This window comes from Bacillus rossius, chromosome 1, assembly GCF_032445375.1.
Source record: "Bacillus rossius redtenbacheri isolate Brsri chromosome 1, Brsri_v3, whole genome shotgun sequence".
NCBI lineage: Eukaryota > Metazoa > Arthropoda > Insecta > Phasmatodea > Bacillidae > Bacillus > Bacillus rossius.
Genome location: NC_086330.1, coordinates 13,305,617 through 13,330,015, shown reverse-complemented (window position 1 = coordinate 13,330,015; position 24,399 = coordinate 13,305,617).

Genomic DNA, 24,399 nt, shown 5'->3' with positions numbered 1-24,399 from the left:
CGGTGATTCTTTATATAAAGAGCCCAATGCTGTGAACCCCCATTTTCAATAGGCACCAGCCGCCACTGCCTGGAACCACAAACGTTAAAGGCAGTGATGCATGTTAAGAATGATGATGTAACTGTCCAAAACCCCTTTGTCGAAAATCAGGTCCAAAGTCGGGGTTTTTACCGGAGCCGTTTCTAACGGCTTAAAAGTTTCCGACTGTTGTTTCGTGTTGCTAACTGTTGTCAGCGTTTGATGGCGGCAAGCAACTTTTTTTACGATCCGAGCAGCGAATTCTAGTGGTGGGTTCAGAAAGTGATTCGCGTCGAGATATTTTCGTGCTTGAAAAGCGAGTTTCGTATTATAAAGATTCATGGTTGCAAACATGAAGAACGTGAGAACACGTGAGTTTGCTCGTCTCCGAGGTTAGATGTTTACACGTCGCCGGCGAGTACTGAAACACTACTTCACATTTGCTTTAATTTTATCGACGTGATAACGTCTTATAAATCGATTAACGCCGGCTGCACGCACGGAAAAGCATGACTCATTGTTAGGGGCAGGCATTTTTCGCGAAACAACTCGAACTCGTATTGGACTGCAACAAGGTATACCCGCACCACCGGATAATTCCTTGTGATTGGCTGCCGTCTGCGAGAGAGGTCGTCGCCTTATTTGACCGAGCCACTCGGGACTCGTTTCCTTCCGCGCTGAATCACTGTGATTGGTGTTGGAACAGTCGACGTGTACCTGAAAGAAACTCACCCAATCACGAAACACAGACGATGTTACAGTAATTCAACTTTCAGTCAGTCTGGGAATCTTTTCGCGAAATATGCATGACCCTACTCATTGTCACGTTCCGCCTGAGCCGAGCGTGCAAGAACCTGCCAACCACCGAGCGAGAAAATCTTCTATAATAGCGAACAGGTTAAGGCGGGCTTCTTTAACTAATTGTTCGTGATTATATTTAAACAAATTATTCAAATTAAATTTTTAAAAAACTGTAAATAAATAATATTAGAAAATTAAAAAAGTTTGCAATTTTTCATCAATGTTTTCTTATGACGTTATCACGTTATTTTGTCGTCCGTAAACCGACTTTACAGACAACCCCCCCCCCCCCTTTTATTTTTATTTTCGAAGCCCCTCTTTAAATAAATTCCTTGCATCCGCCACTGGTTTCGTGACTCCGCCCCGAGCCTCCCACTCTGCCTACTCCTTCCTTCCCCTCTCCCAACCCCCCCCCGCAACAACCCACAACCGGCAACGTTCCTTCGGGGACCACGTCTTCACGCAGGCCACAGCCGTCTAACTTTCCACCGCGGGGAGACCTGCTGTGCACGTCTACTATATCACCGGCCTCTAATTTGGGCTCACGTCAGCGACATAAATCCCGCGGGGGCAAAGGCCAGTCACGGAACATCAAACGGACATTTATTACCTGTATTTAAATGCGCGCAGAAAAAAAAAAGTTACGGGAAAAAAAAATTTCACGTCGATTCCGTGAGCCTGAGTGGAAGCCGAGTCGACGTTTATTTATCATGTAGTACACCGGCTGAAGTTTCTGGCGGTTAAACTCGAGCAGAGGTCAGGAAATTGTTTTATTACAGAAGGTATTACGAGCGTCACTAAACCAATTCGTGCTCTACTTTCGTAGGACTTTTTCAACTTCTTACTCTATAAAGTTGCTGTACAATGATAATAGGTTAATATATTCTAAAAAAAAGTGACTTTATTTAAGTAGCATGGTTAGGTGCATGAATAATTATTATTCATGTGTTCATTACACTTCTATCCAATTACACTAAGATACTAGTTTGTAGGCCTACGGTCGAGGTATCTAGCATAACTTGAAAAACTAACTAACTGATTGTATGAATTTGCTAAAAGTACAACAAACAGTTTTTTTTAATAAAAAAAATTATATATATACATCGAAAAAAAGTTTTGGAAAAAAGCTTAAAACGTTTTATTACAGGCTTTGCTTGGATATTTACTTGCTTAATATTTGAAATATTACAAATATATTTCGAGGAACGTTATATTATATTATTGCTATAAGATTTTAATTCAAATAACTCATAATTGAAAGGGGAAAAAAATTGGTTGTCTGTAAAGTCGGTTTACGGACGATAGTTTAACGTGACAACGTCATAACAAAACATTGATGAAATGATTGCATACTTTTATGTTTATGAATAAAATTGAATCATTTTTATTGAATTATCACTATTTTGTATGGATACAAAGAAGGAGTGAAATGAAATCTACAATTTAATTGATAAATTTACTTTTATTTGCACTCATTAATTCAAATATGTTTATTACTTTAACGAAGATATTATTTTAACTATAACTTTTATACGTGTTTTATATTTAACTTCTTCCAATCTGTGTTATTCTGTTAAGGATAGGACGATGATAGGAAAAGTAGGAAACGAATGGGAGTGTTTCAAGTTTAATGTGTCTCGAAAAAGTCAAATCGATGGTTGTTCCAATCGAGTGGAAGAGAGATAGATGCGGCGCAAGCGTACAATGAGCGTAACGGGACACAGCGTAACGGAACAATGTGCGAAACGGGACACTTATGTTTGGTAATGTTTACGAAAGTGACTATGTACGGGTTTATTATGCTACACGTGGGTCCGCCATCTTTGTGACACATTTCCGTTCATGGACTTTCGTTCCATTTTCACGAAATCACTCACACCAAATGCCGTATACCGAGAGCTAAGATGTTTACGTATCAATAAACTATGCTTATGACTAGAGACCGGAAAAATTCGCGGATTCGTTTCGCGTTGTGCTGGGATCCAAAGAGCTGTACCTTCAAATAACTTCTGTGATTGGCTCACATGTTTATGTTAAGGACTTCAAGCCAGTGAAAAAAACCTTCAACCAAAGAAAGTATCCAATCGGAAGCATTCTCGTTGACAGGTCTCGGAAGTAATTATTAGCCAATGAGTAGAGATACGGAAATTTCGCGCATTCGTTTAGTCGCAAGTTATCATGTAAACCTTCACACTCTCGCACTTTGTTCACGATTGGACCTTAGTTATTTGGACACGCCCCTCTAACAACGTGAGCCAACGATGGCCAGCCAGGAGAGAAGTAAGCGAATCAGACAGTGCCAATTGACAAGGACAAAATTGTTCTCGCTAAGAAATCAACCAATTGGAAAGCAAACATGTGTTAAGCACAACTATGACTTGGAATCCTACCCTGAGTCCAGACGAATCCACGAAATTTCCTGGTCTCTACCAATGAGCATGTGGCATTTGCCCGAGTATGTAGGGAATCGTGGAGTCTATCCTAAAGGTCATTGAAATCGCGAATTTTTCCAGTCCCTACTTATGACTAGAGACCGGAAAAATTCACGGGTTCAATGACCTCCAGGATGGACTCCACTATCCACTACACACTCGGGCAAATGCCAACTGTTCATTGGCTGTTGACTTGTGTGTTGTCTCGTCTCGACTGGGTAGCCTGTGATTCAACACTTCTATGAGTGAGGGTCTCTAATTGGCCCTCATTACTCCAGATTAACAGTGAACCAACGGCAGAAGCAGCACTAAGGTATAATTATTTGAAATTGTAGCATTTCACGAAATTAATCCGCGAATTTTTCAGGTCTCTACTTATGACGCCTTTACGTGCCCTCGCGGAAGTAAACACGGAGGGTCGCCGCTGGGGAGAAAGAGGTTGAATGAAGGAACTCGGGAGAAGGCTAGGGGGATGGGAGAGGCAGAAGGCCCGCGCATGCGCGCGCCGACCCCCGGTCCCCCCGCGACAAGGAGTTCATGGCAGTTGGTGCTCAGCGGGTGACGGCGCAGCTGCCCTCCACGTGTCTCCCCAGGTGAGTGGCGTTTTCTGCCCCGCGCGAATACCACACTCCGCTGTTTCCTTTCAACACTTATACTTTACAACCGCACCACGCTCGCATATTTCAAACAAAACAAAACAAAAAAATATTGCACATCTTCTTCTCACGAATAAACTTACATTCCCCCCCCCCCCCCACTCCTTTAAAAGATACGCCACGTCAACAATAAAATACCCGGTATTTTTCAATCGCAAGAATGATCTGCTGTTTTTCTGCTCACTTCTATTTTCAAAACAAATGCATGCTTTCCCAACAAGGTAAAATTGCCCATTATTTCGAAGTCAAGTTATCTCTAATGCTTTTAATAAATTGCTGCTTTCCCATGACGTTTTATTTTTTTTAATTCAATAATAGTTTGTTGCCTTATCTGTAAAAAGTTTTGTGTGATTTCCATTAATTATATTAATGAGTATTCCCCATTTCCTTTTTCACTTTTTTGAGTGTAAAGACACGTTTATTAATTAACATCGTGATAGAAAAATAAAGTTCTTCTACATGGTGCTGAAATTTCCAAATAATATGTTTGCACAGTTACAACATGTTTGAATTGTTCATTTAAAACATGCGTAAGAAAAAAGGCGAATAGCGCACTATGGGGCCATATTAATACAACTTATTTTTGACAACTGCATTAAAATAATATAAATGCCTCTTAAATCTTTGTTTCAGACTATCTAACTTTTTGAACCACCATTAACTTTTAGTGGTTGTGAGCAATAACTTATTCATGAACTTCTTTTATTATTTACGGTATCGAGGAAGATAAAATACGTACCGTTGTACGAGTGTTTAAACGAGGATTGACCTGCTCTATCGTAGCACATGCATATTTGTGCATGTTGAGTTGTGTTTGCTTAATAATAGTGCTGTGCAAGCAAAGCAACAGTTCAGAAGTCTTAACTTTCGTTACAACAGTGACTACATGTAAGTAAGTAAACAAAAATTCCAGTATCAGTCAGCACAATAGAGTAAACAGTAAGGAAAGTGCCTAGTTGCTGAGGCGGATAAGAGGCCAATAAAGATACTTTCGTATGTACCTACAGGCAGTATCGTAAATTATGAATTAGCTTGCGCTTATGGATGCCAGGGTCACGAAAAATGAAAGGATGAACGAGTACAGGAATTTAAACTTTATTCCGAATACCAGCGAATGCCTGCCTTTGGAGAAATGGGGGTTGGAAAACTTTTAATTCACGATAGATAAAACACTATTCTCGATGGAAAACCGATTCCTATTTCAGATTTTCTGCATCAACGCACACGTGCCATGAACCACACTTTCACTACCAACGAACCCTGACATCTAATAAATAAGTGTTACCACTCTGTTCGTGGGGTAAATGTGTAGTCCCGGGCGAAATTAGATGAGTTGATCTTCGTTTCAAAGATGACAAAGAAGTGTCACTTGTTTAAACACTCCTGGGTCCATTTCATTAGTTTGTACTGCATTATCATGACGTACCCACCATATTAACCTTTTTTGCAGTTAATAGGTGACGCGCAATAATGACCCCGGGGGTGATGATTGCATCCAGTGACAACACGAAATCGAGATATCGACCTAATAGCGGGCTCGAATAGTGGGATTCTGACTCGGTGCTCGAATAGAGTCACGTCGGGGGATTTAGTTTGAACCGTGTCCCGTCGTTTCCCCTCCACACGGCCGACCTCACAGCAGCTCGGGAAGCCCTGAAACCTGGTGAACGAGGTACGTCTGCCGAGACGTGCGAGAAAAATCGCTTATCGAAAATACCAGCGTTGAAACAACAGTAGCCCTACGGGATATAAATACAACAGGAACAAAAGAAAATCGTTTGACAATTTTGGCGATGCTCCAAGAAATGGATCGAGAATCACAACGCCCCTGGAGTTTTGCATTTCTTTTGTAACTTTTGCCGTTTACTCGAAGCCCATCCTGTCGAGTCGGAAAAAACGTCGGGTCCAACTACGGACACCGTAATAAATTTAATTATTTTTGTCTAACCTGTTCACGGGTTTGTTAGCTCTAAGTCATCAAAAGTTTAGAGAAAGAAGAGAGTTTTGTACCCACAGAAGTGTTAGAAAGAGACTCATTGAAGTTCAACCATTAAGAGTTAGGGAAAAAAGAGGGGAGGGGGAATGGAAATTTCTCCTTCTAAGCAAGAAAGATTTTCAAATTTAAACTTATTAGCAACTTCGTATAATACGTGTAAATATTTTACTACCCTTTCAGCCATACTTCATGAAATAGTTTATAAAACAATTTCGTAAATTTCAACTTGTTTGAACTAACACGTAGTTAGGAAATAAAATATTATCATATAATACGTTTTATGGTTTGTATTAAAACTATGCACGCGTACACAATTTATATAATGTAAATATTGTTAATTTTATCAATTTAAGAATTGAACCACACAATCACAAAACAAAAAAAATTGGTTTTTTGGTGGCATTTGAATACGAATGATTTCAGAAGATCAACGCAAACTTTCTCTGGACTTTTTTTTTTCCAGCATACACTGTCAAGTCTATTTATATGCAGCAAGTATAATTCTTTCAGTATTTGTGTACTTGAAAGTTAGAAAATATCTGCTGCACTCGATGATCTGCTGGCTCGGCAGTCTGCGAAGTAGCAGCCTCCAAAACTCAAAACTCGGATTCTCTAGGAGGACTACCGCCACGGTGATTAAACGTACGGATTGAAAATGATTTAGTAGTTTGAATTGCTAATTACTAGTGTGTATGATTGATCCATTATTCAGAATCCAAAATTTAAATAGTTCTTAAGAAGATAAATTATAAACTGATTAAATTAATTCGTACAGTTTTAGACTGTTAATGAACGTAGAAAGGCTATATATACTGTTGCGGAATATACAAAGTTTATCCTCTATTTTTTTTTCTCTCACGGCTGTAGAGACGCCAAGGCTTTCTTGTGCAGATAAAGCCATCCTTTTCCTTTTTTTCCATTTCCATTTTTTTTTACTTGTAGAAGGCTGCGTCCCACCTGTTGTTCCAGAGGTTGAAGGTCCTTGCTGGTCAGTTAGAGGTCCTGGGATCTGTCGGCGGGTCCAGGATGGTGTGTTGTGCTATCCATTAGTCTCCATACAGCGGGAGGCGATCACGGCCTACTGCAGAATCAAACCATGCTGCTCATGTTGTGACCTGATACAAGGAAACATAAACTAGCAGTGTTTATTTCAAGAGTTTGGCTTGTGTGTTGTCTTGTTTCGCGCGACTCTTGAAGTTGTCCAGTTGTCAGCACCGTCGCTTGTCTGTTACTCAAGGGCCTCGCCTGCTCGGGCCTCGTAACAGGAACGACGCACACTATGATTAGGACTTCCTCATTGCATATTAATTATGTTGTTTCAGTATCCCACAATTTCACAGCAGAGATACATCATTTACGATAGAAATTTGATTAAATTTTTTACGACTTATTATTTACGTCGCACAGTTCTGCAAAAGACTCCGGGTCCAAAATTTTATATATTTTATAGCGAGTTTTGAATTTTGCAAGCATACTTGCGTACACGTTCAACACTATGCACTCAGCATAAAACATTAAAAACATTAATTTTTATTTTCAGTTGTTTAATTTGTCTTGTTGATCCTATTTCGAGGATATGAGATATGCCAATTAGCAGATGTACAAAACACCTTTTAAAACATATTTACATGATTTTCACTAAAGATAGATTAATCTGCACGATTTAAAAAATTATCAATATAAATATATAATGATATTAACTAATTTCAAATTTTACATGAGTGTCAAATTTTGAATTTACAAGTCAAGGGGTAGTGGGTGTTCTGAGGAAAGAATAGTAAAAAGTCCTTATTTATATTTTTATGTACCTTTTTTAATTCATTGGAAGAATAAAAATGTATGTACATATACGCATTTAATTACCAACAGCCATTCTATCATATTGCGCAAGACTCGGTCTTATACGCAATGTTGAATATTTCATGTCTAATGGATATTATTGTAAATTTATGAAGATAAGGCCCTTGTAATTTTTGGTTTAGTTCTAAAGCTTGGTCATCAGGTGTTTACTAAGTGTTATTTAATGGTGGCAAATGTCTCGGAGACAAAATAATATCCAGACAAAATTATTCAAATTTAAAGATTTGATCGCCGGGAGAAATTGAAAAAAAAAATGACTGCTCCCAGAACAAAGTATTTAAATTTTGATAATTTTTTCTTACGCAGTAACTTTTCTTTCTTCCTTCTTCGTGATTATGATCACTTGCGTGACATTTTGAAGCTTGCAAATAACGTTTAATCAATATCTAGTAAAAACAATTGCAACAAAAAACCAAATCAAACAGAGTTGTAGTGATAACTTAATAGTAATATTTCTAAAACGAAAGTAACTACAAGGAATTTATTCAACCGAAATGGCGCGAGAGATCGAGGTAAGAGTAGCAAAGAATATTCCGGCCCCTGGCGGTAGTGAGGTAGTGGAACCCGCCACAGCGGTGTGCATTACCGGTTGCGTGCTCCCAGGGGCGCCCTGTTGAATAAGGAATAAATTAATTTTCTATCAACTTTCTCAAATTATTTTCCGCAGAGAGCGTTTAGTTCATATCGACTAATTATTTTGGCCGCATGGCTCGTTACCAGAAGTTCGAGACTAAGGTGAACGTCACGCTGTGATCTAACACTGATAAATGTTGCACTAAGGGCGAAATTACAATATCCCGGCGCCTTCGTCCGTTAACACCACGCATCCAGCCAAGCAATTTACAACTTTACTTTATCGGTCCATCAGAACATTTTCCAAAAATAAGCGCTGTCAAGTATCCATGGTTTTTTTCTCTCGGAGATTTATATAGATGTCGTTATGTCGTTTTTATGTACGTATGATACATTTCTCCGGAAAAAAAATCAGAGTCGTGATTAAATTGTTTGAAAATGAATGTTAAGAACCGCAATGTTAAAACGCAAAAACATCTGAACGACCTGTACAAACACCACAGGCCCTTGTTCTGTCAACAAGTGACTGCTGCGGCCAAAACCATAGATATTGTTACGATTTACCGCGGGTTCGTAAAGGATAGCCCAATTAAAGATTTTTATCACTCACAGTTTTATTTATTGCCACTATTTACATTACTAGCTAACAATCTAAAAATGCCAATTAATCAATTGTACTTAAAAAAATGTCAATTCCCCAGTCACTCGTTCCGCACACCTCGCTGGGCCGCACCTCTGGCGCAACTCTCGCCGCAGCACCCCTCGTGGGTCTCCGCCGCGGGACTCTGTCGCCGCACTCCGCCGCCGCTGTCGCACTTCCCCTTCGCCGAGATCCCCCTCGACGCCTCGCTCGGAACTTCACTCGGAACTCCGCCGCGGGAAAACTCCCGACTTCACTGAACTCACTCACTTCCTGCCCTGGAACCATCGTCCAAGGACTTCGCCACTCTGCCGCACCCGCGGCACTATCGCCCCGGAAGTTCCGCCGCGGGAAGGTTCCCGCCTGAACTCTCTCACTCACAACTCCACTGACTCCCTGCCCTGACGTCCTCGGGCATATATATAGGCCCCGGCGCAATTCCAGAACTCACGAGAACGGCCAGGGCCAGTCGCGTCATTCCGAGCCGTCCCGACGGCAGAAATCTCTCGGAAACACGTGTCGGCGGCTCGCGGAACTCCGCAGCTGTCAGGTTTCGGATGTCAAACTAACAGTGCCGTGCGGGGAGCTGAGGGCTGGAGGGAGGGGAAGCGGCGACCCAGGTGCCCACAGCACATCTCATGTTACGGCGGCATGTGATGCAGCCCGGCTAGCTCTGCACCTGCGCGTGACGTGGCCTTGTTCACGTTCGTAACAATATAATACATCCGTCCGTGAAGAAGTTTTGACGGTCGGGCGGACAGAATTTCTCGGGCGGTCCGATTGGCGGCAGGTCACGTGACAGACGGGCCGTTGAAGTTCCGCCCTTCAGGGACAACCACCACACGGGAGATGTGTTCCGACCTTACGGCCGGCATTCTCTCGTTTCCCTCCCACATATGCGCCCTAATAGAGTAGGGTGGGAGCAACATTCCAGTTCGCTTTTCATAAACATTCCCGAGCTTTAGACGTGATAACATCTTGTAAATCGATGAACGCCGGCTGCACGCACGGAAAATTGTCACGTTCCGCCCGAGCCGAGCGTGCAAAAACCGGCCAACCACCGTGCGAGGAAAATCTTCTGTAATATCAAACAAGTTAAGGCAGGATTTTTAACAAATGGTTCGTGATTATATTTAAACAAAATATTGAAATTAAATTTGCAAAAAACTGTAAATAATATTTGAAAATTAATAAAGTATGCAATTTTTCATCAATGTTTTCTTATGACTTTATCACGTAAAATTATCGTTCGTAAACCGACATTACAGACAACCCCCCCCCCCTCCCCTTTTGACGTGACAACGTCTAATAAATCGATGAACGCCGGCTGCACGCACGAAAAAGTGTCCCGTTTCGCACATTTTCCCGTTACGCTGTGTCTCGTTACGCTCATTGTACGCTTGCGCCGTATCTATTTCTCTTCCACTCGATTGGTACAACCATCGATTTGACTTTTTCGAGGCACATTAAACTTGAAACACTCCCATTCGTTTCCTACTTTTCCTATCATCGTCCTATCCTTAACAGAATAGCACAGATTGGAAGAAGTTAAATAGCAAACATGTATAAAAGTCATAGTTAAAATAATATCTTCGTTAAAGTAATAAACATATTTGAATTAATGAGTGCAAATAAAAGAAAATTTATCAATTAAATTGTATATTTCATTTCACTCCTTCTTTGTATCCATACAAAATAGTGATGATTCAATAAAAATGATGCAACTTTATTCATAAAGGTATGCAATCATTTCATCAGTGTTTTGTAATGACGCTGTCACGTGAAACTATCGTTCGTAAACCGAGTTTACAGGCAACCCTGCAGAACTGCTAGGGATCGCCCCCTCTTGTTTGATCGGGAGGTATCAGTGCTACGGCTATTACCAGCGCGAGCAGAGCGGCCAGGAAGGATTCTCGCGGAAAGAAGCGCGGACGACCACGTGGATGAGCAGGAGCGAGTAGCGGCTGTAATCACTTCCCGCGCGGGAATCGCGTAGCTCCATCTTGATTGGTTACCGAGAGCTTCCCGCTCCTGGGGTTGAGACGGGAAGGGAAAAATGAGGGGGGGGGGGGGAAGCGCCCCGCCTTCCGAGCCGGGCAGGGTTATTTAAGCTAATTCGGTCGTGTGTCTTGCGATGGGGCTCGTGCCTAGTACCAATCTTCCCCCCGTTCTCCCCCCCCCCCGGGGGGCCGGAACGCAACGAACACAAACAATTTGGACGGGGGTAACGACGGGGCAGCGGGGCAGGGGTTCGCGAGGGCCCCGCCCCCCGGACGAGTGTTCGGGACGACGAGCGGGAGCCATCAGGGGCAGTCGTCGACGGCCTCAGCGCAGTCGCGCACGCCGGCTATCGGCAAGAGGGGGGTTCTGTTTTCTTGACATCCGTCACCTGACTCCCCCGTGAGAACAGGTCACGTCCAATTAAAAAAAAAATGGTTGTCTGTAAAGTCGGTTTACGGACGATAGTTTAACGTGACAACGTCATAACAAAACATTGAAAAAAAATGATTGCATAATTTTATGAATAAAATTGAATCATTTTTATTGAATTATCACTATTTTGTATGGATACAAAGAAGGAGTGAAATGAAATCTACAATTTAATTGATAAATTTACTTTTATTTGCACTCATTAATTCAAATATGTTTATTACTTTAACGAATAGATTATTTTCACTTTAACTTTTATACATGTTTGCTATTTAACTTCTTCCAATCTGTGTTATTCTGTTAAGAATAGGACGATGATAGAAAAAGTAGGAAGCGAATGGGAGTGTTTCATGTTTAATGTGCCTCGAAAAAGTCAAATCGATGGTTGTTCCAATCGAGTGGAAGAGAGAAAGATACGGCTCAAGCGTACAATGAGCGTAACGGGACAATGAGGGTAACGGGACGATGAGTCATCCTTTTTCGTGCGTGCAGCCGGCGTTTATCGATTTATTAGACGTTGTCACGTCAAAAGTCAAATTAGAAATAATGAATGTCAAGATAAAGTTATAAAAGGATGGTAGTCTCGTTAGTGATGGGTAGAAGCAGTCGGGGCGATTACCGCTACATTTATTGTTTTCTTTCGTGAATTCGATTCAAATTAAAATTTAGGATGCTTGAGGATGCTTTGTAAGGAATGATAAAATAAATCTGATTCTCCTGGGTTGTCCACGTCCATCGATTTCGATGCGTTATCGCTGTGCTGGAGCGATGCAGACGGCTGCAGCTCGAGGCGTCGTACGTATTCCGTCGTGCGCGCTCAGTACTCCGGGCCGCATGGGCCGAGCCCATTGCGTTCTCCTGGACTCATTTATCTCTTGGTCGAGAGAGCAGACATCCCTCTGCATCGGAAAGTCTAGGTGGCCGGTTACAAACGGTTGTCACTGTTGCTTCTTCGGTTTTTTTTCTTTTTTTCTTTTTTTTGAGAATTATTCCATGCTGCGTGCGTAAAAAAACTGTATCCGATATATATATATATTTTTTTTCAAAACGTAGTTTACACTCTAAATTAAAGAATAAAAGTTGTTTGAAGCAAATCTACCAGGTAGTTTCGCTGCTGGCTCGCTTGCCACTGTACGCTAACCGCGCCTACTACGAATTTTAGCGTTCGCTGCCGCTCTGCCGTACGGGAAGCCTTATTTTCACAGACGAGAGAGCCAAACGCCCGATCGTGCATCTTCGATTTTTTTTTGTTCATTGTAAATAAATATGGTGGTGTTGATAAAAGGATAGATACTAATGGTCAATTAGGTTAGGTTATCTACATTAAATATACTTTAAAACTTTGTGGACGGTTGATTTGGTTATGATAGCTACATTAAAGATACTGTGAAATCATGTAAACATCGGGGAACTTCGGGTGTGGCTCTCTCGTCTGTGAAATGAAGACTTCTCATCCCGTACCCTCCCACGAGCTTCCGTGCACTGAGCTGCTGCACTATCCTCCGAGTGTCAGCACACTCCTCCGAGCGATCCTGCAACGTCCTCGCGCGCAGAGGCGACAAGCAGTCCGACGCGCTTTACGGATCCGCCCTTACAGCTCCCTCGCCCCTCACGCAGGGCTCCCGACCTCGCGGGCCGTGGTCGCCGACTCGTCGCGTTCAGCGAGGGTCGTGGGTTCGAGCCCAACACTCCGTGGTGGTTCGGGGTCCACGGTCGCCTTCGTTCCAATATAGAAGATAATCCTCGACATTTAGGCGTAGAACAGAGATCAGGGAAAACTATATAATTCATGACGAATGAAGATAAAGCAAAAGAAACGTAATACCCACGGGGATTTAAAAATAGGGTGTGGACAAATACAAAAGAAAAAGGGCAAGACAAATATTATGAAGATCCTGCTAGCGACTCGAGTATTATTGGAGTATTTTAATATGTATTTACGATTTATAATGTGGGGAGAACTGGGTTCGTAAAGGGATAGCCCGATTGAGTTATGTTACAGTTTTATTAATTATTAACATTTACATTAATAAATAATTGTACTAATAAATGTCCGATCGCAAGTCACTAGCGCTTAGAAATGTTTATTCTCAGGTCACTCAGTGTCTTGTCAAGTTCCACAGGTCGCACCCCTCACTGGAGCTTGGCTCGACAGTGGTCCACCCCTTACCTCGCGCCTGTCCACACACACACACACACACACACACAGTCTCGCGCCACTCAGTCGCCGCACTCTCGCGTGATCCAGTCGAACTCCGCGTCGCGCCACTCTCAGGGTGGAAGAAGGGGGGGGGGGTGTCTCTCCCCCTCTTCGCCGATGTCACGCTTACATTCTCTTGGAATCCGCTCGAAATCCGTTCAGAACTTGGCACTCGCCGTCGCGGGACTCTGTCGCCAAAACTGCCGCGGAGGTAACTACCTGGGCGCCCTTCTCGAACCGACGAGAGCGACTGTGGCGAGTCGCGTTATCCCGGGCCGACCCGACGCCCGAACAGTCCAGAAGGGTGGCTTCAATTCACGCCGCTCCGTGCGGCGGCCCGCGGAATCCCCAAGGCCGCTCATGCCGAGACAGTTATATGCGCGGCGAGCGGAGGGGGGAGGAGGGAGGGAAGATCCTTGTAATCCGTCCAGGCGCGCGTGGCACATGGCCTTACAGGGTTGCCAGCTAGCTCCGAACCTTGCATCGCGGTCTGGTCTCTCGCGTTAGTAATAGTAGGGATATATTATTTTATTTTATGGATTATAATTTTTAAGGCAACATTAAATTTTATATTAATAGTTAAAAACAAAATCGAAATTATGAAGCAAGAAGACAGAATGTTCCTATAAATACTAAAATTAAGAAGACAAAAGTGGATATCTAAGGAAGAAACGTTAATATAAAAGCTAATGGGAAACCTAATGCCTTAAAGTACAAAGGAATTTTGACGCCACAGAAATGTGGTTGAGCAGAAAATGCGAAACTCTCTGCAATTTACATTTTAAATTATTTACACAGTTCATTGGCATGACAAGTCACAAAAAAAAAAAAAACATAAGTTCTAAATCTTTCACGTTGTTATTATGATGAGCCACGACTTATAGGACAATGTGGAGTGGTCCCAGGTACGCAGGCCTGAGGCTATAACCCCCAGTCCTTCGATGTTACAATAACCCTCAGTTCGTCCTTCAGGGTTGCCATAACCCCGAGTTATTCAGTGCTGCTGTAACCCCCAGTTCTTCAATGTTACCATCACACCCGGTTAGTCCTTCAGGGCTGCCACTACCCCGAGTCACTGAGTGCTGCCATAACCCCCCAGTTAGTTCTTCATGGTCGTTAAGGGAGCGATAGTATGGGACAATCGTCTCCGCCATAAACACATGTCTTCCCCGTCTTCCTCCTGCCGGAACCTTCAGCCGGAACAGCAAACGTGTTGTTATTCTATTATCTGCCCAAACGGCCATAACTCTTGTGCTTCGTGCACTCGGTCGCGGGAGGCAGTTTGCGAGGAACGTGTCATTACGCTTCGAGCGCGATCGGCGCCGCGGATGAAATGACGCATCGCAGCCGGAAATAGCGCGGGGCCCCGCGGCGGCAGGGGCAGAGGCCTCTGTGACTGGGTCACGTGTCGCGGTGGCGTGACCGCGAACTTTTCCTACTGGTGGGGGGGGGGGGATTTCCCGCCCGCCTTCTCACCGTCCTTCGACCGCCGGAGCCAAGTGCGTAAAAAAAAATTGGTTGTCTGTAAAGTCGGTTTACGGACGATAGTTTAACGTGACAACGTCATAACAAAACATTGATGAAATGATTGCATACTTTTATGAATAAAATTGAATCATTTTAATTTTAATAATAGAAGAATAAATACTTGAAATTATACTAGTAATCAGATTTTTAAAATGCAAGAATAATTAACCTTTATTGCCGAAATTGTTGTTGTAATAAGCAATGAAAACCACATTAACTTTTCACTTCACTTTATAAACATTCGAGTGGAAGAGAGATATATGCGTCACAAGCGTACAATGAGCGTAACGGGACACAGCGCAACGGAATATGTGCGTAACGGGACACAGCGTAACGGTACAATGTGTGTAACGGGACACTTTTTCGTGCGTGCAGCCGGCGTTCATCGATTTATTAGACGTTGTCACGTCAAAAAAAGGGCAAGGGGGGGGGGGCTTGTAAGCAAAGCTGGAACAAGGATCAACTACACCGAGAGCGAATCGCATGTTAGAAGTGAAAATTCACAATATGAGAATGCATACTATGCTCTGACGATCTGGTCGCCTAGACTCGCTCTACCAGCTGCAAAGAAATTTTATACTTTAGAGAAAACACACTTAAGTCTTATTTGGGCCTGAAGATTTGGTACAATTTTATATAGTTGGTAATTTTCTGTAGAAACAAAAATAATCCGAATTTTGTTTATAGTATTATATATCCCAAATAAAACGTCATGAAGGATTTTTTTTTTATGTGTATACATCTTAGCTCTCGGAATACCTCGTTTGGTAGGAAGAGGTTCGTGATTGGAACGTAAGTCTGTTGGAACGGAAATGTGTCCCTAAACACGGTGATGCCATCTGTGGAAGAGTCAGAAATCTCGAAAAGATGGTGGACCCACGTGATTCATCCGTTCATATTAACTTTCGCGAACGTCGGGTTATGTACTAAGCGTATTGGTGTGCCAAAACTAAACTTTATAACAGTACAGCTATCTTTAATACTTTTAATACTTAATGTTATAATTTATAGTCACAAAAAGAACTAATGGCAACTCAAAAATACAAAATACAATTAAGACAACCTATAGTTAACATTGAAATGTAGATATAGAGCAGTGTTTGACATAAGACACACAAGAAATTGTTAGCCTACATATACCTATTCGACTCCATTTAGAATAAAATAATTTCATCATGAAATTTTTACTATTAAATCTCAAATGTTGAATCAACTCAATGAGGTTAAGGTTTTTTTTTTGTGGGAAGTATTTACAGACTGATTTCTGTCGTTTGAGAAAGCACAAACATACATACATACATTTAGTGCTTTAATATGTGTTTTAAAATGTTTCAGGGTAGGGTATTTTGTTTTTATATAATTATTGAGCTGCAAATTTTAGTTGAAAATTAATTAAAAGATAGTGCCGCGTTCGTAATGCTTTAGAGAACCGACAAAATGTGAAATATATTTGATACTTTGTTTGTTCATAAACAATTTTCCTGGCAAATAAATTATATTTATATTTTTAAATTTGCAATTATATCTTCTTTACAATATGTTTTCCATCATACTCTGGCACACCAATACTCTTAGCACATCACTCAATGTTCTCGAAAGTGGGTCCACCGTCTTGGCGATGTTTGGTTCTTGGCTATAGCAGTTTTTGCATGCATGCCCACTGGACTTTCAACCTGTTAAATTTACGTTGTGTAATGGGCGCTAATTTCATTGCGTTTCTGGTTCATACTACAATTTCACCCTCAACGTGTCTAAAGAAGTATAACCTCAAAAAAGCAGGCGATGATAGATCCGGTCCAGGAGGGAAATGTCACAGGTTCAGCGTTGAGGCATTTGCAAGAGACTCGTTCGGTTCTCCTGTTGTTCGACTAGCCCCGAGGAATCAATAGTACTATCTTGTTAACCGGAATTATAGTTAGGTTATAAACAAACAATGTACCGTTTTTTCCCTCCAAAGAATATTGTTCGTATATTTATCACACTCCGCATTTTTAAAAAAATTGGTTGTCTGTAAAGTCGGTTTACGGACGATAGTTTAACGTGACAACGTCATAACAAAACATTGATGAAATGATTGCATACTTTTATGAATAAAATTGAATCATTTTTATTGAATTATCACTATTTTATATGGATACTAAGAAGGAGTGAAAAGATATCTACAATTTAATTGATAAATTTACTTTTATTTGCACTCATTAATTCAAATATGTTTATTACTTTAACGAAGAGATTATTTTAACTATAACTTTTATAAATGTTTGCTGTTTAACTTCTTCCAATCTGTGTTATTCTGTTAAGGATAGGACGATGATAGGAAAAGTAGGAAACGAATGGGAGTGTTTCAAGTTTAATGTGCCTCGAAAAAGTCAAATCGATGGTTGTTCCAATCGAGTGGAAGAGAGATAGATGCGGCGCAAGCGTACAATGAGCGTAACGGGACACAGCGTAACGGGACAATGTGCGTAACGGGACACTTTTTCTTGTGTGCAGCCAGTGTTCATCGATTTATTAGACGTTGTCACGTCAAAAAGAATTCTATGTTAAATTTCGTGTCAAAGTTTCGTATTATAAGTGTATTTTCAACATGAGAACACATGAATTTGCTGGTTACCGAGGTCAAATGTTACACATCACTGGCGAGTACTGAAAGACTCGCTCACCTTTTATTAATTATATTTAACCTAAAGTTAACTCAAACTAACCAATCGTTCACTACATGTTAAAACATTTTTATTAAAGCTAACCTATCCTACCAACCGTTCACAAAATTTAACTAGGCCCATAACCTGATAAGATTTGCTGGGCTTGCGAGAGTCATGTATGTATTTACAATATTAAACATTCACATAACCATGCTTTATAATTCTTATTGTGGATGTTCAGTGCTAACAGCAACCTCCATACAGTACATACTACTGCATGAAATACATTAAATTCAACACTACTGCCATCTTTATCACCAGCTGTAATAAAGTATTATTTACAAATATTTAATAATTGAACTGAACCATAAAACTAAACAATTAAGTACAAAATGGAGGTTCACAGCGGTAATAAACGTGGCGACGATAACAAACATCCGTGTTACCGGCAGTGAAGAAGTTTAATTTGAAAAGAGTCAATAATTCACTTTAACAATGAAAGAACACAATGAATGTTTACAATTGTAACAACCATGGCGGCGAAACGCCTGCAAGAGTTTTATATATGTTTTACTCTCTACCTAACTAGTTGTTATCAGGCCCCCTTCGCCTTCCCCCTAAAGATATTTTGACGTGATAACGTCTTATAAATAAATGAACGTCGGCTGCACGCACGAAAAATTGTCACGTTCCGCCTGAGCCGAGCGTGCTAGAACCGGCCAACCACCGTGCGAGAAAATCTTCTAAATATCAAACAGGTTAGGGCGGGCTTTTTAACTAATTCGTGATTATATTTTAAACTAATTATTTAAATTAAATTTGCAAAAACTGTAAATAATATTTGAAAATTAAAAAGTATGACATTTTTCATCAATGTTTTCTTATGACGTTATCACGTTATCACCCGCGCATAAACCTTTCCTCGCGGATGAACGGCGGTAAGTGAAGGAATTAGTGGGTGCGGAAGATGGTAGAATCCCGATGGAACGGACCAGCCAATGGCAACGTTCGCCACTCCCACCACAACGTGTAACAGCCGAATGTTAGGGGCGTATGTCCCATTACAGGTCATTATTTTATATTTACGTTACATACAGTTGAAATTGCTGAATTTTTGAGAAGCTAAATTTTCATCAAACTAAAAAATATATATCGTATACTTTTTGCATAATTATCTGTTAAATTTGCATTATTAACGGGGTTTTTTCAGTATGGATAAGGAGATTGAAATAGAATATAAAACTAAAACTTTCTGGGTTTAAAGTCAGTTTTACTGGCTACTGTGTAATACTGTTTAATTTATTTCAGAAAAAATATTATTTAATTTTAGTTAGCCTTTTAAAATCCTCAGAAATTTTATTTTAAAGTGTTAAATAAAAGTTTTTTTTTTCCCCTGAAAGAAATCTGAAACAGGCTACGCAATAGCCACCAGTATTACCATTAAACCCAAAAATTTCCATTTTCTTTTTAAATTCCATTTGGTTATCTTTATCCTTACTGCACAAAATGTAAAAAAAAAAAAAAAAAAAATTAGCTTTGCCAGATAATTATGCAAAAAGTATGCACTCCATATTTTTTTTCTTCAATTGGTTGAAGTTCGGCCACTCAACAAGTCTACAAGTTTAACCGTGTTAAATGTATAAATAAACCAATGGACTGGAACGGGTCATACCCCCTTAAGGCCCCCGCCTACCTGGGCACATATAGGCCTACCGTGCGCAGAGCTTCAGAAGGGGGAAAAAAACAGCTTTTTTAAAATTGTTCAACTGCAGTGGGGTCTGTTTACGAAAATAATTTTTTAAACGATACGCCGAGGTTTGATGAAATTTTGAAATTTGTATTTTTTGGAAGAATTAAAAATATTTAAATTTTTACGCATTAAACACCCGGTGGAGATTCTTTAAAGCACTCAAGGACTTGTTTACCGTCATCTCTCCGCCACGTACTGTTGTGGTTGCCACAATCATCTCTAGAGGCCTGCAAAATTCGCGGATTCATTCGGTGATAGGCTAGAATTCAAACACATATACCTCTTAGATAATTTTGCTATTGGCTTACTGTTCATCTGGACGAATCTCAACAAGTTATAAACCCTCAACCAAAGAAGGATCGAATCACAGACAAACAAGCTGAGACGACATACAAGTCGGCAGCCAATGAACTTGCGTTATTTGCCCGAGTGTACAGGGGTATGTGCAGTCTATCCTGAAGGTCATCGAAACCGCGAATTTTGCAGGTTTCTACTCATCTCAGTCTCATAGTCGCCCCAGAGCACGACGAGGCGACACCGCGCCAGAAGCACGCCCCAGACGAGGCGGGTACCGAACCCGGCACACCTCGGAGGGAGAGCTGCACGACGTGGCCGCTGCGCCGCCTCGGCGCCACCGTCGCCGGGGGGGTCGTCACCACAACGTCGAAATACCATAACGCCGAATGTCAAAATTGACCACAACATCGAAATACCATAACGCCGAATATCAAAATTGACCACAACGCCGACAGCTAGAAAACTGCTGTGTACCACAACGCCGAAATAACAACTGAATGAATTTGTGTGTGTTTCTTAAATGTACCTTAACGCCGAAATACCACAATCAAACCTAACCTTACCTAACCTAACCTAACCTAGCGAAATATTACCTAACCTAACTTAACCTAGCCTATCCTATCCTAGCCTAGCCTAACCTAACCTAGCCTAACCTAACCTAGTCTAACCTAACCTAATCCAACCTAACCTAGTCTAACCTAACCTGGTCTAACCTAACCTAGTCTAACCTAACCTAACCTTTGTTGCAGTCATGCAATGACATTTTTCGGCGTTAGTGTATTTCGGCGTTGTGGTACACAGCAGTTTTCTAGCTGTCGGCGTTGTGGTCAATTTGCCATTTCGGCGTTGTGGTATTTCGGCGTTGTGGTGCGTCCCCTCGCCGGGTTGGCCCGGTGGTCGCAGCTTGCAGGTTACAGTTACAGTTTGGAAATAACGTCTGGTTTACAATTCGGAAGTAGGTACTCGGTAATCAGTCGCGAGCAAACATCTCCTCGGTACCGAGCTCTGGAAAGTGTTCCGTGCTCGTCGGAATCCCCGTTCAACACGATGCTCTTCTTTTTTTTCCCGATATCCCACCCCCTCCCTAGTTCCACAGCAGCAATGAAATCTCCTACCGGCATGTGATAGCTCAAAATGACCAAAAAACACGACAGCCTGTAATTTTATTTCTTTTTTTTTTTTACCCCTGCACACTCTAAAATGTTTCCATGGATTGCTGACATCTCTGGAAGGCGCATTATGGTCAACTGCCCCGTGTACCTAAATAAGACGGATTCGAGGTCTGTAATTGGAGCAATCATTTGGTAGGAAACTTTTAATGTTCGTCATGTATTGAATAAGGTTTAAATTTACCATATGTGTTTGACTCTACCCAATATTATTTGTAGTTTCTACGATAGCTATTTTTTAAAGTTATATACATATATATATATTATATATACATACTGTTTCGTACAAATGAGAGGCAATAATATTAGCACAGTGATCTTAGATGTGAAAAAAGGGGGGACTGGCGTCACATTTAATATTTTGTGAAATTTTAAATTTTAACTAAACAAAATACTATGATGTTGCCGAGAATACAGCCAGAAACTGAAAATTCGTTTGATTTTGAAAGTGTCAAGTGTTCCAAACACTTTGCACAGTTATTTAATCTGCCTGCATGTAACTTTTAAACTTTATTTCTCACCCGACGATTTAAAATGAGCGTCACAATTTTTTTTTAAACTTGGTGAAATGTTTCGACCCTGTAAAATGTGTAGGTAGTGAGCTCAGTATCACTTTAGTACCTATAGATTCGGTGTTCGTGTAAACTGTCTTGCCGAGGATTTACATAAAACCAGCTTGCAGCGTTAGGAAGCCACCTGCCCCTTCACATGAGCGAATAAAACTACTGATCGTTCTGCACACCTTTATGTGTTCGTTTGAATTTTCAGGGGTTAATTATATACATAGATAACATTGCAATCACGCAGAATCTAATTCACTCTGACGTATGGCCTTCCAGTTCGATTGCTTATACGTTTTCAGAACGTCAAATAGCATTGTGCTTCCTATCTCTGACAGTACTCCAGATAAATCTTTGAATCATCTGCTGTCGTATGATGTCAGACTGATAGATGAGTGGTCATCTACGACATTACCTAACAGTGGGTTCTTAAATATATGTAAATTATAATGAAATATCAATGAAAACTACGATAAACGAGGCGTATTTTTTTAAGTAAGTAACGTTTTGAAATAAAAAAAGTAGATTTTCTTAACAATTTTATTTTTACTAGAAAGCCTGTACCTTAATCAACTTTTTATTTTACATAATTTCCACAAATATTAAGGAACTTATCATATCGTTCAACCATCTTTTGAATCCCAGCCTTATTATAAGTTTGCAGCACTTCAGATGACCATATCGCAATGTTATGGAATATTATGTGGTGTTTATATCCTATTGACAACAGCAATTTTTTGCTTAATTTGTGTTTTTGTTTTTGTCTTTTGGGTTTTTTGTAGTTTTCTTCTACAGACATACATGTGCTTAGCAATGGCGTATGTCCAAAAGCTTACATCAATATATCGCATAACTTCTGTTCTCATTCACTTTTTCGTCAACTTTCTACACCAAATCTCCAGTAATGATAGGTCACCCTTTTCGTTCTTCACCAAGAACATTCTTGCGACCATCTTTAAAAGCTCCAACCCATTTCCGTATCATTCCATCGGTCATAATGTTTTCTCCACACACTTCGCTGTTCTGACGATGAATTTCAGCCGCTGTCCGTCTTTAGCACCAAGAAAACAAATCACAGCGCGTTATTTCACAGTCTGTGGGGTTCTCGATTGGTGGAGGCATTTTAAACACTCACAGACAAACGTAAACAAGGTAAAATGTTTCCGTAATGGCGTTTGTGGCTTGCCAACATATGTAGGCACACATGCCGACCGCAGCGCTGCAGCGGCCGAATGTCAAAACGGCACTTATTTAAAATAAAACCTTGTATAGTTGGTCATTGGTTTGCCTAGTGACCCGTGATAGAAAGAGCGACGTACCTAAAGGTTGTAGTTCACGTATTTTTCTTACATGGATTAGACTATTTACCTACCAGAACATTATTCCTGCTTGGCATACAGGGACATGTTGAAGCGAGGGGTAAATAGCTGGTGAGCGTACTGTACGCAAGGAATATTCAGCATATTGGAGAGAGAGAAATCTACAACCCGGAATATTTTCGATCTGATATTGAATCAAACCCAGGAGCTTTGACTCACCAGCACAGCGGGATGACCAATATGCCAAGCTGTGGCTGTAAAGAACTGACATATTGCTTGAGCATATGCCACAACTATCGCCGTTGCCTAATTTGAATTTTTAAAATGGCGCAGTTTTACCATAGGAAAACAGTCACCTAAGAAAGTAGGTGTTAAATTTCCTTAAACCACCATAGCAGCTTAGAATCACCACTTTTTTTTTTTTTAAATTTAACAAATCGACAAATTTATTTATTTGCAGATATGAAATTCAACAGAGAAATTAAAATACCCAGAAGACTATCCGGTACAACTGTGAAAGTAATTCGGTTACACCATTGAAAAAGCAAATTAAAAAAAACGCACTCGTGAACACGCCAGCTGCCCCTAAACTGCGGGATGCCACGTGGTCAAAATTGTTTCCCCCCCCCCCCCCCCTTCCTCGGCGAGAGGTCGGAGATGAGTCGGCCGATATATCGATCATCGCGTCGCACGGGCGACATTGTTTTAGTCGAGTTCCGGCTGCGCGTCCCTCGACCACGCGACACCGCCCGGCCCCCCGCGAAATGGAGACATTACGAGCCAGCACGGGTTGGGGGGGGGGGGGAGGGGCAGGGGATGATGAATAAGTGGGAAGGGGGGGGGGGGGCGCATATACGCCACATGCTGGCTACCAATACCGAATTAACCTCCCCCCCTTTCCCCCCTCACCACGTGATCGCGACGTGATTTACCAGCGGCTCTCCCTACCAGGGGATAGTCACTAGATAGGGCCTACGATGGCTTATTGAAGACTGTGGAGAAGACTTGTGCCAACGTGAGAAAGCTATTTTAAACTAAATAATTTTATAATTTTATGTTGAATAATTTGACGTTGATGAAGTAATCTGATTTAATTTTTGAAATTTACTTAAGTTTACTTGTTTAAAATCATTCATGCTAAATACATTATTTCTTTGATATTATGAATGTAGGTGTTGGTTTCACTGGTCGTTTAAAAATTTAAAACTATTATAGTTTGAATTTGAAACGAATGCAATTTGGTATTACTTTGAGTTATTTAAAAATTTTTAGATGGAAAAAGTTAAGAAGAAAATTTTTGGAAGAAGATGTTGGGTGCTGCACTGTGAAAATACTAAGCCTAGAAACGATGTGAAAAATTTTAGTTTCCCTAATGATCCTGAAATGGTTGTTAGGTTATGTGTATTTGTTGAACTTCAGAATAAGTTATTAATTTGATGGATAGATAATAACCTAAGTTATACTACGAACGATTCTAATTTTAAAAAAGTGTGGGGGGGGGGGGGGGGGGCGGAATTAAAAATATT